The sequence below is a fragment of the Balaenoptera borealis genome (genome assembly GCF_965194805.1).
Source record: "Balaenoptera borealis genome assembly, chromosome: 11".
Taxonomy (NCBI): domain Eukaryota; kingdom Metazoa; phylum Chordata; class Mammalia; order Artiodactyla; family Balaenopteridae; genus Balaenoptera; species Balaenoptera borealis.
Genome location: NC_138868.1, coordinates 4,180,491 through 4,196,754, shown reverse-complemented (window position 1 = coordinate 4,196,754; position 16,264 = coordinate 4,180,491). Strand labels below are relative to the sequence as shown.

Genomic DNA, 16,264 nt, shown 5'->3' with positions numbered 1-16,264 from the left:
GGTCGTGAACAGGAAAAGTGTGTTCAGGGAATCCCTTCTAGGCGTCACCAAAGGTCCCTGAGTTTGGAGGTGACAACCAGAGCAGTGAGGTGGCCACAGTCACGGACACGGACGCCAGGTACCCAGGTCCACAGCCAAGGCTGCCCGTTACCAGCTGAGGCCCCAGTTTCCCCAAATGTGAAACGCAGGCGATGCTGGTGGCAGCTGCTCGTGGGGTGGTTCTGTGGATTAAATGAATGAGTGTGTGTGTGACGCAAGACATAGCATCCAGCAAATGCATCTTGGTGTTTATTAATACATAACTGTGTCTTCACCATCGCGGGGCTGGTATCACGGTGCCCAGAGGCCAAGACAGAGGACACAGAAGTTGATGGGGAGTTTGTCCCTCATGGGCCCGAGGTCAGTGATCCACGCAGGATTCTTCTTGGAAGTAAGTGATCCAGAGGCCAGAGCAGGAAGCTCTCAGGAGGTTTTGTCCCTCCAGCCTCTATCTCTCTGGGCTCCGGGCACTTCCTGCCACTTCCTTCCCAGGGGAGCAGGCCGGGAAACCAGAGCTGCTGGCAGGAGGCGTGGGCCGTTTCATGCACCTTGGGATGAGAGCGAGGTACAGGTGAGGGCATTGTTCCGGAGCACAGGTGGGGATAATGCGTCCTGACAGCCCGGAGGATGGGCCCCTGGCAGCCCCGCCAGCCTGGCTCGAGCCCCAGGGCGGCCCTTGTGGGCACCCGGTTACAACACGTCCTGTGAATGCTCTGGCCTCTTCATGTGTTTCCAGCTCTGGCGGCCTGGACACACCTGGGAGCGGCATGGCCCATTCACCAAGCACTTTGGCGAAGGTCACCATCAGCTGGGGACAGAGCGCGTATTGTCAAGGGCGCCAGCCCAGCCTTTGTGCCCGGCTGGCTGCCCCAACCACAGGAATTCCTCGAGCTCACCCTCGTTCACACCAGGCAGGCACCCACTGCCACCGGGGTTGGCCTCCCTCCCTCCCTCCCTCCTTCTCTCTCTCTGATGGTACCTTCAAGCCAGAGGCTGAAGCCTTGGCCAAACAAGCCTCACCCACCATTTTCCACAACCTAATTGCCGCGCTGTGTCTGTGATGGGCACAGACCCAGGGCCCGGTCCTGCCAAGAATTTCCCCGTGTGAATACCTGCACAGGGCATCTCCTGTGGGAACCGGGAGTCACCCAGGGCCTGGCGTTTGTCCCCGGCTGTCTTGTGACATGAGGCAGATCAAAGCCCCATTGTCAACAGTTGTGTTCGCTCTGTTCGTCCGCTTGGAGCCCGTGTCCTGGGACTGCCCTTCTCTCATCTCAGACGCAGGGCGGGAGCTGACCCCCAGGACCCGGCTCCTGTTCCAGCTCCAGCACTCCTTCTGGAAGGGGTCCCACCGAAAGTGAATTGTCTTTCCTGAGTCTGAGGCCAGGCACACCCTGACGAAGAATGAGAACTCGGGACAGCCCAGCTCACCCAGTGTCTTTAGAGCAACAAGCTCCGACTTGGCTCTACACGTAGCAGCTCAGAGGGGGAGAAGAATGTCACCGATGCTGGAATCACTCCTGGAGCTGGCGATGGGGGAATGGCAGCAGGAAGGGGCTGGGGGCGGCCGCCCCGGCTCAGCACCCCTTGGAGAGCAGGCAAGGAGGAAGGAACACAAGTACGGAACACAGACCGGTAGGAAGGCGTCAGATCCTCCCAAGTCCCACCATTTGTGTCCAAAGAGGGGGCCAATCAAATGATTCAACCACCCGAGTGGCAATGTATGAGCTCGAGGGATCTTGTCACATCTCACGGTCTGTAGATCCACTGGTATGGGCTGCCTGTGCACGTGCTGAGCTGGGGGAGGAAAGGGCGCCCTGATGGATTAGTAATGTCTGTCCAGGAGCCAGTCTCTTGGTGACGGTGTGTGTGCCCCGGATCTGCCATCTCTTCTGTGTTAGTCAGGAGAAGCTAGGTTTTGTTGCAATAACAAATAAGCCTCCAAATCTCAAAGGCTTCATGCCACAAAGGTTTGATTTTCTCCCACACAGAATCCAAAGGGAAGGGGGCAACTTCTCAGGGCATCTGTCCTCCCTGTGGTGAGTCTGTATCCAGGTTACTTCATCTCAGGGTTCTGCCGGAGGATGGACACACGGGGCTCTTCACAGCCTCAGCCTGGAAGTGACTTGGTACTTCGACTCACTTATTATCCAGAGCTACTCCTGTGTACTCTGCCCTCCCTGCTCCCTGGAAGTGCAGCGAGACTCTGGGAGGGTGGGGTGTGAATGGGATCCTGCCGGGTGTAGAACGTGGTCCCTGCCACACATAGTAAGATCCAATCTTCTTTTAGAGATGAGGGGAATGGTACCTGGGCAGGGAGGTGACTTGAACTGACGGAGGGAGCTGGCGGAGATCACAGTGTGGACCAGTCTAACTCCTGTGCTGGCATTTTTTGGGTGGATCACAGTGCCACACTGTCTAGATCCCCCTTTCCAGGCACTGCTCATCTGTCACTCTGTGAATTCTGTCACCCAGAGTTTCCTTCTCTTACTGGGAAGTCCATTGGAGGGACCATGGGCCTTGGCTCACTACTGATGGGTGCTTCCCCCAGAAGCACTGTGTCCTCTCCAGTCAGTGCGGCATGACTGGGTGAAGGGCAAACCATAGGTGCCCAAGCTCCTGGAAGCACGAGGCCTGCCCCTCGGCTAAGCGACCTCCCTTGTTCTCCAAAGACCACAGGAGTCGTACTCACATTTCGTATCTGTTACTGGACAGGAATCTTTCTGAGTCTAATGGCTTACACTCAGAAAGATTCTATAGCCAATTACTATAGCCAGCCAGTCAGAAGAAACTTTCTGAGTGTAAGTGGTTTATGCATTTGTTGAGAAGCCCAGGGATTTCAGCTTCAGGTATGGCTGAATCCAGAGGCTCAAATGATATCATCAGAACTCAATCTCACTTTCTTCATTTCTCATTTCTGTCTTCCTCTGAGAAGGCTCTTATATCTGGGCGGGCTCTGATTGATTTGATTGGGGTCACATGCCCATTTCCAAATAAACCACGATAGCCAGGGGGATAAGAAACACTGATTGATAACACTGGGTCTGGGGAACATCCTTTGCACCTCTTGAACCTCATGGACTGAGACAGGCTTGCGCTGGGAGAGGCACCAATGCACAAGAAACAGTGCACTGTGATGCCTCGTCTATTAGCAGGGGCACACGTGCCAGGGTCTTCCACGCTGGAGAGGTTGGAGAACATTCTGCATCCAGGGCAGAGTTGGGCATGGTTGCCCAAAGAGGCTGGTTAGGCAGAACTGAGGTCTGGCCAGGTGTGATATTGTGATTTTTAATAAGAAATATATATTTGGCCTTTGTCCCATTCCTGGTACAGAGCCCCTAAAGCCCTTGGAATTTCCTGTGAAGAGAGCATAAAGGTGTCTTTTGTTATGTTAATAAGGTGGTTTTGGGAAATTACCTAAGGATGGAGGCTGGTTGTCAGAGGAGCCAACCACACGAACAGAGGTGAAAACTTTCAGTCCCCCCTCCAGGGAGGGGAAAGGGGCTGGAGGTTGAACCCATCACCAATAGCTAATGATTTCACCAGTCATGCCTGTGCAATGAACCCTCCAGAGAACCCCAAAAGGACGGGGTTCCAGGAGCTTCCGGGTTGGTGAACACGTGCAGATTTGGGGAGAGTGGTGCTCAGAAACGTGGAGGAGCTCCACGCCCTTCCCCACACCTCGCCCTGGGCATCTCTTCCATCTGGCTGTTCCTGTTATGTCTTTTTAATAATAAACCTGTAATCTAGTAAGTAGCATGTTTCCCTGAGTTCTGTGAGCTGCTCTACAAATTAATCAGACCCAAGGAGGGGGTTGTGGGAACCTCCAAACTATAGTCAGTCGGTCAGAAGCACAGGTGATGACCTGGATTTGCTATTGGCGTCTGAAGCAGGGTCAGGGGCTCTTGTGGGACAGAACCCGTAACTGTGGGGCCTGTGCTATCATCTCCAGGTCGGTAGTGTCAGAACTGAGTTGAATTATAGGACTCCCAGCTCGCGTCTAAGAATTGCTTGGTGTGAGAGAACGACCCACACATTAGGATTGATGTCAGTACCTTAGCTGGAACCAGAATCATACCAGGAAAAACCTTGAGAGTCAGCCTAGGGAGATGAAGTTTATCCTTCAAGCAGTAGGACCCACTGAAGGGTTTCAAGCACATGGGTCTGTTCTGATTTCTGTTGTGGACAGAATTCGACGGCTGCTCTGGTGTGTAGTATGGGTTGGACAAGGCAAGATGGCCAGAGGTAAGGGGGTTGTCCTAATACCTGAATTGGGGCTGATCAAGCACACGTTAAGCTCAGAACTAGGAGTGGAGCTTAGCTTAGCTAGGAGCTGGGGCAAGCAGGAGACAAAGGGAGTGGGGGAGGGTTCGGAGAATCACCAAGCCCTAACTTTGAGAATATCAGCTGTTCCGACCCCAGACAAGAAGTGGGAAGGAAGCAAAGAAAGCACAAGTTTTTCACAAAAGGCTCTGTATTGATCCATCCACTATACACAGCCCCTCAGTCATAGCCTGATGACTCTTACTTTACACAAAGTGATAACAGATTTTTAAACTTCTGTTTCTACTCAATAGTAAATTAGGGACTTATAAATTGGCTGTGTGTGTGTGTGTGTGTGTGTGTGTGTGTGAAAGAGAGAGAGAGAGACAGAGAGCGAGATTTGGTAGGAGAAGAGCAGGAAGGGTAGCAGCTGAGATGAGATAAAGAAACCCTATGAACTCACTGGGGCCACTTGGTGCAGGGCAAATAGTTTTGCATAAATCAGTAAACCCTAAAGAAGCATATCCCATTCGAGGGTGGGAAATTGTCATTAGCAGGTGTTGGCAGTTGCTGCCTTTGGCCACTTGAGAGATGCACCTGGCTTTCTGTCTGGGTATCCTCTGCGGACACCCCCGCATTCCTGAGAGCTGCACCGTCACACTGCTCCCCTCTGCCCACGGATGCCAGACCCTGCCAACCTGATGTGTGGGCTGCCCAGACAGGAACCCACAGACTCCATGGGATGGGTGGGGGGGTCCTACCCAGAAAGCATGGGTAGCATCGCCCATGGGTGCACTTTTGCTGGGATCCTGGCCTCACTGGCTGCAAGCCTGGCTGGGCTGGGCTCCAGACCCCACAGGGGACTGTTGTATAAGCAGCAACTGGACATCCAACCCCAAGGCCTCCTGGGAACACCAGGCTTTGCTTACGGGAGAAAAAAGGAAGGGAAGGGGCAAAGCCTACTGGTCCTGGGTCCCTTCCCACTTCCATCTAAAGTGAGCGAGGGCAAGGGGGTGCTGGGTCTCCACTCCAGTACACGTGTGCACATTAACAGAGGCTCCTGGAGACAGATGCTGTTATGGGCTAAGTTGCATCCCCCCAATTTCCTATATTGAGGTCCTAACCCCCAGCACTTCACTATGTGACCGTATTTGGAGAAAAGACCTTTAAAGACATAATTAAGGTAAAATGAGGTCACTAGGGTGGGGCCCTAATCCCATAGGACTGGTGTCCTTATGAGAAGAGGAGATCAAGACACAGACACACACAGAGGGACAACCCTGTGAGGACACAGGGAGAAGAGGGCCATCTATCACTACGAGGAGAGAGGTCTCAGGAGGGACCAGCCCTGCCCACACCTGGATCTCGGATTCCAGTCTCCAGGACTGGGAGACAATAAGTTTCTGTTGTTCAGCTGCCTGGTCGATGGGACCTTTTGAAAGGCAGCCCAAGCTGACGATACAGATTCCTGGTTGCAAAGTAGGGGGTCTGCAGAGAGACTCCAGGCTCAGGCCAGGAGAGAGCGAGTGCTGGGGACACAGGGACGAAGCAGGCAGGACACTCAGAGGCAAATGCCCACTACCTGCAGACGCTGATGAACAGCGTGTGTGCTGGGGACTCTGTGATGGACCCGCCTGGCCTTGGGCCAGATCACAGAGAGGTCAAAGCCACACTGAGGATTCCAGAGATTCCCGCTTTGAGGGCCAGCAGCGGCCATGGATTTGCACGGCTTTAGGAAATCTGATCCACGCCTCTCATGTACCTCCCAAGCGCCCCCCTCTGTGAGGCTCCCCATTTGGGTGCCCAGGACCCCAGAACACAAATAGCAGGGACCGCATCCCCGGTTCACTTGCTCCAGGCCTGGCCCCGACGCAGGTGTGCGCTTCTGCATCACCTGTAACCATCACTGCAGCCTGGGACAGACGTCCTCACCCCGATATCCAGAGCCTGGGAAGGTCCCGGGAAGCCAGGGCCACACAGCTGTTGGGTGGTGTGCCTGGGATTTGAACCCACATCCACTTGAAGCCCAGGCCCCCGGCCACTCAATTCCTGGCTGCGTGTGGACATTTAGCAAAGGGCAGTTCTTGGCCACTTTTGAAAGACTCCATGCGGGTTCTGGTATGGGACCCTCGGCAGCTCCAGACCGGGCCCCGTACATCTCAGCTGGTCCCCTCTACCCCCAGCATTGGGGCCTGGGCTTTGGGGCACCAGGGCCCTGACACAGGGAGAAGGTGTGGGCTTCAGGGCCTGGGGTCTCCAGGATGGCCCCTCTGCTGGCCGTGAGGCCTAGCTTGTGGTCTCTGAGGGCCCACAGGGCTGGGTCCATGGAAACAGTTCTGGCCTTCTGTGTGCCCTGTTCAGACACCCCAATCCCAATCGCAGTATAAGTGGCAGTGAATTGTCCTGCATTCTGGAGCCATGGCCACCTGCCCCTCCCTCTTGGGGTCCCTGCTTCTCCAGAGCAGGCTCTGGATTGGCCCCGTGAGGACTCTGAGCCCCTGCAGACACTGGGAAGCAGGCAGAGCTGTCAGGACCCCCAGTGGAGACTGAGGCCGCCCTTCCAAGCCTTCCAACCCTGCCGGCCAGGGAGAAGAGCCAGAGCCACCACCCCATGGGACACGCAATCATGTCGCTAAGCATCCCCGACTGGGGCTCTGCATGGCCGGCATCAGTGAGGGGGCGCCTAGGAGGGCTGGTCCAGGAGGAAGGGAAGGCGGTGGGTTGAGTGAGTGCCTGGGATCAGAGTCACAGCAGGCAGGAATGTGGCCACTGAGAGAGCCACCTGCGTGACCCAGTGGAGGCCTGGTGTTGGTCTCTGAGTCTCGCCCAGGCTGTTCCTTCCACCTGGAAGGCCTGGCCCTTCCTGGGCTGGCCCTCATCTCCTCTGGGAAGGGAAGTGGGGTGTCCTGTGTGCCAGCCCTCTGCTCACAGCTTCACGTTCTGTCCTCCAAGGATTCCTCTGACTGCTCAGTCCCTTCCTCGGGCCACCCAGCTGGACTCACCTTAGGGTCAGCCAGAGGTCACCCCCACACCCTGCTAGTTTTAGACCTGAGGTTGATTTTCTGAGATTTCCTGGGAGGTATTTATTGGGGGAAGGGAGAGTCCCAAGAGGCAAGAAATTTACCCAGGAAATTGAGGAATCGGATACTTAGAGAAAAAACCCTTTCCCACAAGTGGCTGTGTCTCCTTGAACCTCCACACCTGTGAATTCCTGGCACTCACTGTTTATTTGCTGGAGATTAAAAATCTAAAAAAGTCAGCTGTTAGCATGCAAATCCCAGCAGAACCGGCCTGCTATGATTTGCATGGGAACCAAAGCTCCTTCTGTGGCCCAGCCTAAAAGGTTCCCAGTCTTCAGAATGGCCCCAACTCCCAAGCCAGGCAGGGCTTCGGGGGCCTAGGACAGTAGTCCTCAAAGTGGGGTCACCTGGCCACGAGGTAGAAATGCAAAGCCTCAGGCCCTCCTGATTACTGAATCAGAAACTCAGGGTGGAGGGTTGATGGAGAGGTATTCCATGTTCATGGATTGGAAGACTCAATATTGTCAAGATGTCAGTTCTTCCCAATTTGATCTGTAGATTCAACATGAGTCCAATCAAAATCCCAGCAAGCTGTTTCATAGATATCAAGGAAATGACTCTAAAATCTAGGCAGAAAGGTATGGGTAACAGAGTAGCCAACAGAATCCTGAAAAAAGATGAAACTTTGGGAGCAGGCTTAGCCATCTGTTTTAATGAGCCCTCCAGATGAGTCTGGGGCACAGTCTGAGAACCACTGGGAGAGGAAAAGAGCTGGGTGATGGTGCAGAGGGAGCCACGTCCTGAGGCCCCCTCATTGGCAGACCCCCCTCTATATCCAGCCCCAGGGGCCCCTACAGTCCTCTCCTGGTGGCAGTGTCTTTGATCCCTTGCCCATCCCACCCCCTGGTCTTTATTCATCATCCTACCTGGGCTGAAGCCTCAAGGGCTCCACTCAGCCTGACTCACCTGACAGCTGACACCTCCATTCTCCAATCAAACACACCCCAACATCCCTTTTGGGGCAGGGGAGGGAGCTAATCTGATTCAGTGGAGATGAAGTTCTCTCTAGCATCAAGGATTGCCTGGGGAAAAGACAAGGAATAACACTTGCTTCTATCATATGTATTTAAACTCTAATGTAATCCTGGCATCTCTCTCACACCCCTGCTGGCCACTGCTCTGGTTCATTCTGATATCTCCTCTCAGGACCAAGGGCACTTTCTTCCCCCTGGACTCCTCCTAAATTTCCAGCTGGCATCCTCTTCCAATGCTTCTCCCATACCTGCCACCAGAGTGGCCTTCCTAAAGCACAACTTTGTAAGACTTTTTATGTGTGTTGTGTACTCAATTTTTATTGTGTTTTTTTTTTTTTTGTCTTAATGGCTTCTGGGTTTCCTATCTTGCTTGAAAGACTTCCTGCACAGTGGTGTTATAAGAATATTTGCTTCTATGATCTTCCATATGTTTAGAGTTTTAAAAAAACTCCTTTACTTTGGATTCATTTGGAAATTACTCTTGTATATGGTGTGAGGTAGGGATTTAACTTTGACTTTTTCCAAATGGATGGTCAATTGTCTCAACTCTTTCAAATAAAGAATCTGTCCTTTGTCATATTTTAAGTTCCTATATGTACTTGGAGGGGTTTCTGGACTCTATTTCTTCCACTGGTCTGTCTGTCCCATGGCAGGAACAGTTTAATTACCATGGCTGCGGAGTGAGTTTTAATATCTGGTTGGTTACAATCCCCTGCAGGGTCTCTTTCCAAAGTTGTTTTGACAATTTTTGCAGACTGATTTTTCCACCTGAATATCAGATTCATATGGTCCAATTTTTAAAAAATGAAGATTTGGTCTAGTTTTTAAAGCAATGCCATCAGACCCAAACTCAGAACCTTACTGGGATTCTGAATGGACTAGAATAAGTATATTAATACTTGGAGACCTGGCCAATTATGAGAGTAAAATCTTCTTCTTAGAGAACATTTCTCTTCATTGATTCAGGACTTGATTTAAGTTCTTCAATGGCGTTTTGTTATTTTCACCGTAGAGATCTTACCTTTGTTAAACCGATTTTGAAGTATTTCATGGCTCGCTCACCAAGGTTAGGGAATTAGGATGTGACAGGCCTGGGGGAAGCAGGGCAAAACCAAACACATGTGATGGCAAAGGGAGTGTCTAGAAAGCGCTTACTCTGTGGGGTCTGTGGCTATACCAGTTTGCAAGCCCAGCTCGAGGAGATTTCCAGAGCCATGTTCAGCTCTGAGCAAGATGTCCCCCCAGACTCCTTGGAGCTCACACTTGTGGTATCAGGATTCATCTGGAAATTGCCAGGTGGATGGTGACATTAAGGGGTGGGTCCCTCCCCTGTGCCCCCAACATACACGTTTAAAACTGCTGGGGCCCTTTAAGACTTAAAGGGCCAGACATCAGCTTTGACATGGTTACTTGAAGTGTTGGAAGACCTTCAGCCTCAGACCTCCTCTGCGGGGCCTCCTTCCTGCCCTGAAGTCTGTCCCTGTAGCCCTCCTTAGTGTCCCCTCTACATATTAAAAATAGTCTTGTTCTCGGGGAGTAGCGATTCTGGTCAGATCTAAATCAGAACTGCAGTCTCATATCCAATCTACAGCCCCTTCCTACTCCGTGGCCCTGCGGCCCCTCCTTCCTCCCAGGATCCACCCTCCTGGCCACTCTGAAGGTCCCTCTTCCAGCTTGGCGGGATGGAAGACATGACCAGCCCTTGCTTGGCTGTGCCTTTGCCACCAGGCTGTCCTCATTGGGACCCCGGCATGAATCGCTGGCCAGGGTAGGAGCCCTCCAGCTGAGCCCCTGTGACTCCCCCAGCCTCCTCTCCAGGGAGTCCTCAGCTGGCTCAGGGTGGTGGTTTCACCTTCTTGGGCGGGAGGGACCCATTCAAGATGACCTACTCCTGGCTTCCTTCCAGTTTCAACCACAGACAATACCAAGTGTCTGTGAGGATGTGGAGAAATGGGAACCCTCCAGTGCTGCTGGTGGGAATGTAAAACGGTGCAGCCAAAGAGCTTGGCTCCTCCTTAAAATGTTAAAAGCAGAGTTACCATAGGATCCAGCAATTCCACTCCTAGGTAGATAGTCAAGAGGAATGAAGACAGGTCCTCAGACAAATACTGGTACATGAGTGTTCACAACAGCACTTTTCATAACAGCCAAACAACATCAATGTCCATCAGCTGACAGATGGATGAAATGTGGCAGATACAATAGAATATTGTTTAAAAAGCAGTGAAGTACTGATATTGACACATGCAACAACAGAGATGAAACTTGAAAACAGTATGCTGAGTGAATACAGCCAGTCACCAAAACCACTTATTGTATGATTTTATTTAGACAAAATGCCCAGAATAGGAGAATCTGTAGGGACAGAGTAGATTAGTGGTTTCCTGGGGTTGGAGGGGATGGGGATAAATGGGGTCTGACGACAGATGGGTACAGGGTTTCTTTTTGGACTGATTAAAATGTTCTAAAAAGGATTGTGGTGGTGGGCACACTGCTCTGGGAATATACTAAAAATACCTTAAATAGATGAATAGTATGGTACGTGAGTTATGTCTCAATAAGGCTGTTAGAAAGAATAGCCCAGCCATGACTTGCCTTTCTGGAATAAAGAGACCCAGGTCCGGGGGTGGGGGGTGTGTGGGCACTCCTGAGCATCTTACCTGCTCCTTCCTCCTTCCCACTGTTGCTCAGGGTCCCACCTGCCTGGCTGTGGTCCCCTAGGCTCCTTGCTTCCTACAGCCCCCCATCCCCAGAGTAGGAGCAGAAGGTCTGCCCTCACTCCCCCTGTAGCACCCCCATAGCCCGTGGCTCCCTGGAACCACCAGAACCTCAGCTGTAGTGGGCTCTCCTCCCACTGTGTGGTCCCCACCCGGCAGTTCATTTGCACCAATGAGCTCGTGCCTGTCCACATCCATCCATCCATCCACCCAACCATCCATCCATCCATCCATCCATCCATCCATCCATCCATCCATCTATCCATCTCTTAGTCTATTCGGGCTGCTATAATAAATATACCCAATACACTTGGGTGGCTTATAAACAACACAGATTTATTTATTCCCTCCAGTTCTGGAGGCTGGATGTCAAAGATCAAGGTGCTGGAAGATTTAGTGTCTGGTGAGGACCTCTTTCTGATTCATAGATGGCAGACTTCTCGTTGTGTCCTCACATGACAGGAGCGGGGAAGGAGCCCTCTGGGGTCTCTTCTATAAGGACACTAATCCCATCCATGAAGGCTCCACCCTCATGACCTCATCACCCCAAAGCCCCCACCTCCTCATACCATCATCTTGCGGGGGGTGGGCATTAGGATTTCAACATATGAATTTTGGAACGGACACATTTAGTCTATAGCACCATCCATCCTTCCATCTGCCCTCTCATCCCAACTATCCATCCATCCACCCACCCACCACTCACCTACTCACCCACCCACTTGACCCTCCATCTACCCCGCAAACGCTCACTGAGCACCTGCTGTGTCAGCCTCAGTCTGGTGGGAAGACAGCTGAGTAAACAGACAGTGACAACTGGATGTCTAGGGCCAAGAGAGAGAACATTTCCCACTTGGGTTCTGAAAACATGAGTCCACACACCCTCTCTGCTCTGGGCTGTATCTCAAAGGTAGCTGACATGACCTATTTTACCCTCGACGCCCAAATTGCTCCTCTTGGATTCCAAGGAGGCAGAAGGTGCCAGATCCGGGCTGAGACCAGGGCACTCAAAACCCACACAGGCCCCAGCTCCCTCCCTGACTGGCCATGTGACCTCAAGCAGTTTGCTGTCCCCCCACTTGGTCCGCGCTGCCCACACCGTGAAGGGACCGGGTTGGCTGCTTTCCAAGGCCCCTGCTGGGACTGGGCCGCCTCTGCACACATAGAGCAGGTCGCCCGCCACTGAGTGCAAGGCCTGCCTCTCTAAGTTCAGGGCTCCCTGGGCCTCTGTGGCTCCTTTTCTCCCACCTGTGCTGGGGCCACAGCACTGGCTCAGCCTTCCCCTAAACACCACAAACTTTCCTATGCATCTTGATCCTGGAGCCTTGCTGAGCGCCCAGCGCAGGGCCGGCGACATGGCCAGCAATTGTGCAATTTGGCCCGATGTTCTGCAGGGCACACACTTGGTTCTGCTCTGCAGTAGCTACCTGGAAACTCGTCATCATTTCTGAACAAGAGCCCCTGCATTTGGCCCCCCCCGGGTCCTGCCCATGGTCCTGCTGCCCAGGAGCCCAAGCCCAGCCTGGGGAACCCTGGCTCAGGCCACGCCCCACGTGCTCCTGTGTGGGAGGAGGGCTGGGGGTGACTCGGGGCTGGGACGTGCCCTCTCTGCCGGTCAGGGATGGAGACTTGCCAGGTGTGCCTTTCCAGTGCCCGCGCCCCCCTTTGGAGACAATCGCTAATCAGGAGCAGAATCATCTCTCTCCACGAGGGCATCAAAGCCTGATGTTTCACGTGAAGCGTGCCGCCCAGGGTGCCTGCAGTAGATGAACAGAGGGTACCCAGCAGGGACGGGCATGGACTTTTCAAGCCAGGACAGTGTCAGAGCCTGGGTCACCTTCTGTAAAGTATGGCTTCCCTGGGGCCCAAGGCTCAGAGCTGTCACAAGGTCACCTGGTGCAGGTCAGTGTGAGTATCGGGCAATGAAATGCCAACCAGAACAGCTTTCTGTAGTTTAGTCCAGAGGGCCTAAACTCCCGGCCCGGTTCTCCTTGCATGTGAACAGAGCAATTGAGAGCAACTTCCGGCCTCAGGTTGCTCATCTGCACAGTGGGTGTAATCTCATCGGCCTCCAGGGTTGGGGGTGAGGGGGTGTCGTAACTGCTCTGGGAGGCCTGTGAGAGCCCCCAGCGTTGTGCTGTTTTTGGACAGGACCACAGATGCGGGCCCTGTGCTGGCACAGAGGAAGCATTCAAGGAAAGCCGGTTACATGAAGGAAGGCAGGAAAGCATGGGTGGTGTGAGCTCCAGCAATGCACCCAGACGCAAGGTTGCCCGGCTCGGGCCCTGTGGTGAGGCAAGGCCATGGCTGGGAGGGAGGGCGGGAGGGAGATGGGGCAGGAATGTCAAGGGGAAGAAGGAGCTGGCTGGCACTCAGGAAGGAGCAGTAAGTAAGCAGTGCCCAGAGGATTAGGAAAGCGCCAAGCGGAAAGGAGAGGCGTGGAGAGCCCTTCACAAATCAGATGGGAAGCCAGATTAGATGCTGAATCAATTGAAGAGTCTCCAGCCAGATCAAAGGTGCTTCTCGGGGATGTGGACGGCTATTCGGGGTCAGGCTGGAAGGAGGAGGGTGCCAGGCAACAAGCTGTCCTGCCAGCCAGGTGGCTGGGGAGCTGGGCCAGCTGGTACCTGCCTGGTGCCCACCTGGATGCCTGCCGTGCCCCTCAGGCTGGGTCCTGCATTTGCCAGCTCTGTGGCCAGACCTCCTAGACCCTGGGGGCCCCGCCGGCCAGAGACTCCTGGCTGGGGGAGAGCATAGCGGGGCGAGGAGAGGTCTCAGAGGGGCAAACGCCGCCTGATTTATTCCTCCCCAGGGGACCCAGCCACCTGTCTAGGCCTTCCCGATGCCTCCTGAAGCTTTCGTCTCAGGCTGTGGGCTGCAGGCCCTGCTGGGCCGTGGGGGACTGAGCTGTCTCTCCAGGGGCCCAGGTGGGGAAGCCATTTGGCTCCCACATCCTTGGTGGTGGTGTCGTGGGCTTTGATACCACGTTGATACTCAGAGCAGGGAGACAACGGCAGGCCTCAGTCACCGAGTGTGGGTGGGGGGATGCCAGGAGCCCACGCCTGGCACCTGGAACTTTCTAAGCATCCTCCTCTGACCCCAACCCCACACCGGGCTGGGCCGGAGCCAGGAACTTAGCCCTTCAGGGCTTTGTGGGCAACTTGGGCAGTGTTTCTTAAAGAGGGTTCCAAGGAACACTGGTCCCATAAAATGTTCCAGGGAAAGAATTTCTAGGGTCAGATTAGCTTGAAAAACGCTGCTTCCTCTCTCCTGTTGGAGGCTCATCGTAGAGGCTCTGACCAGAAGTCCTCAGTAAAGACTTTGCTTCGTTCTGTGATTCCCAAACTTCTTTGATCCTATTGATATCCCGTGGAACTAGAAACTAGAGATGGCTTTGGGAAATGGAGACCATGTGTATCTGTGTTCTCTCCAAGCTAAGCGGGTGTCTGCAGTGCCGTGATCTTTATTTTCTCGAGTGGATTTTGCCTGGAGGGTGGGTCAGGTGCTGCCCTTGCCCCACGCTGAGACGGTGCATCCTTCCCCTTGTGGGGTGGGGCAGGGAAAGGCACCAGCGACCCCCCAGAACCCTCTATACTGTGTGGGGCAGATGAGCGTCTGCTCCCTCGGGAAGGAACACCTTCCTGCCTCTCTAGTGGGCAGGAAAATGGCCAGGCCATCAAGAGTAGTGAGCTCTGTCCTGATTGGGGGCTGGGGGTCCCGCACAGTTACAAAAATCATCATAGCGGGTCTCTCCTCAGGCTGCTGGCCCCTGGGGAGTCTGGGGACATGGGGTCCCCCCAGTCCTGCCCAGCAAAGGGAGAAAAGACGGGAGGGCAGAGAGGACCCCGGGGCTCAACAATTCTGGCTGTGCACAGTGGAGGCTGAGAAAGAGACGCCGGGGCAGAGAGGGGCTTCCCAGACCTCAGGCCCAAAGCTGGACAACCCGGGGCTGACCAGAGACCAGTGAGGAACCAGTGGATACGGACGGTCAGCACGTGGTGGCAGGGAGACACTCAGGGAGGTCACAGCGAGGGAGCCGGCCAGTGCAAGGGCATTTGGGAAGGGTTGGGATCAAGGGAATTTCAGGCCCCTGGTCAGGCCAAGGGGGATCCCCAGAGGCGGCAGAGTGCAGGTTTGGGCACGAAAGGGGGACCCCTGCCTAGGCTCACCTTCTCCCCAGCTTTTCCACCCCAGCCTTTATGTGAGGCTTCCAGAAGTATCTGAACTTCCCAAGGAGCAGCCGGCAGAGGCTCTGCTCTCCTGGCCTTGGTGGGCTGGCAAGCCCTCCACACACCCACAGGGAGGGCCAGCCGGGAGCCTGGCCAACAGCCAGCCCCACGTGCTCTGTGGCTGGACGGCTGCGAGGGTCTTGGGTGGGCTCAGTTTGCCGAGTGGTGCAATGGGAGGCGCAGAGCGTCGGGAGGAGCTGGGGCCCCAGGCCTGTGCCGGGCGGGGATCCTGCCCTCAGGGCCCCTCCTCGGCAGCTGACGCAGCCATGGGAACGCTCGGGCTCAGGCTGCGAATGTTCCCGAAGATTGACAAGGTCCAGGGCCTGCGCTCTGCCTCCTGAGGGATAGGATTGACAGCTGATCAGTCGGGGGCAGGTAGCCCGGGCAGGCTGTGCTGGGAATAGCGAGCCCCTGACTTCCACTGCGCCCCTCCCACTCCTCCCAGGCCTGGTCCCTCAGTTTGCATATCGGAGGGAAGGGCTGGGGCCCCCGCACAGCGACCCTGAGACGGTGGTTGCATCACGGTGGGAGGTCAGCTCCAGGCAGCCAAGGCCGGGGCGAGCACAGAAGGGGAGGAGGGCGCCTGTGAAGGGACCCTGGCTCCCTCAGCCTGCCCAGGTCTTCCTGCTCCCATCACTGCCCTTTCCGCTGCCTTCCCCCCTGCTCTGGGGCACGTGTGGCACATCGTGGCTCCCAAACCCCCTCCACTCCTTCCACAGCACCCCCCCCCACCAGGCCCAGGACCTCCCAGACCCCTGCCCCATAAAAATCCCCATGTTCCTCACCCACCGCATCTTCCAAATGGGCTCAGGATAGAGATGGGAACGTGGTCCCAGAAGAGGGGTTGACCTCGGCCCAGCGCACATCCGAGAGGGGGACACCTTCGGCCAGGTGAGATTAAGAGCCCAGACAAACAAAGTGTCCTCTCCCTGTCCAGCCGCCTTTCCAGTGCGGGCTCCCGT

The 16,264-nt window shown here is 54.7% G+C and overlaps 1 long non-coding RNA gene across 1 annotated transcript; it reads right to left on the bottom strand.

Annotated features, from left to right (window-relative positions):
- Positions 1–268: 268 nt before the first annotated feature.
- On the bottom strand, positions 269–6,727 carry LOC309606660. Its single transcript, XR_014231992.1, has 2 exons — positions 1,152–6,727; positions 269–587 (listed from the first exon to the last, which is right to left on the bottom strand). It is a non-coding gene; the product is annotated as an uncharacterized lncRNA (long non-coding RNA).
- Positions 6,728–16,264: the final 9,537 nt, after the last annotated feature.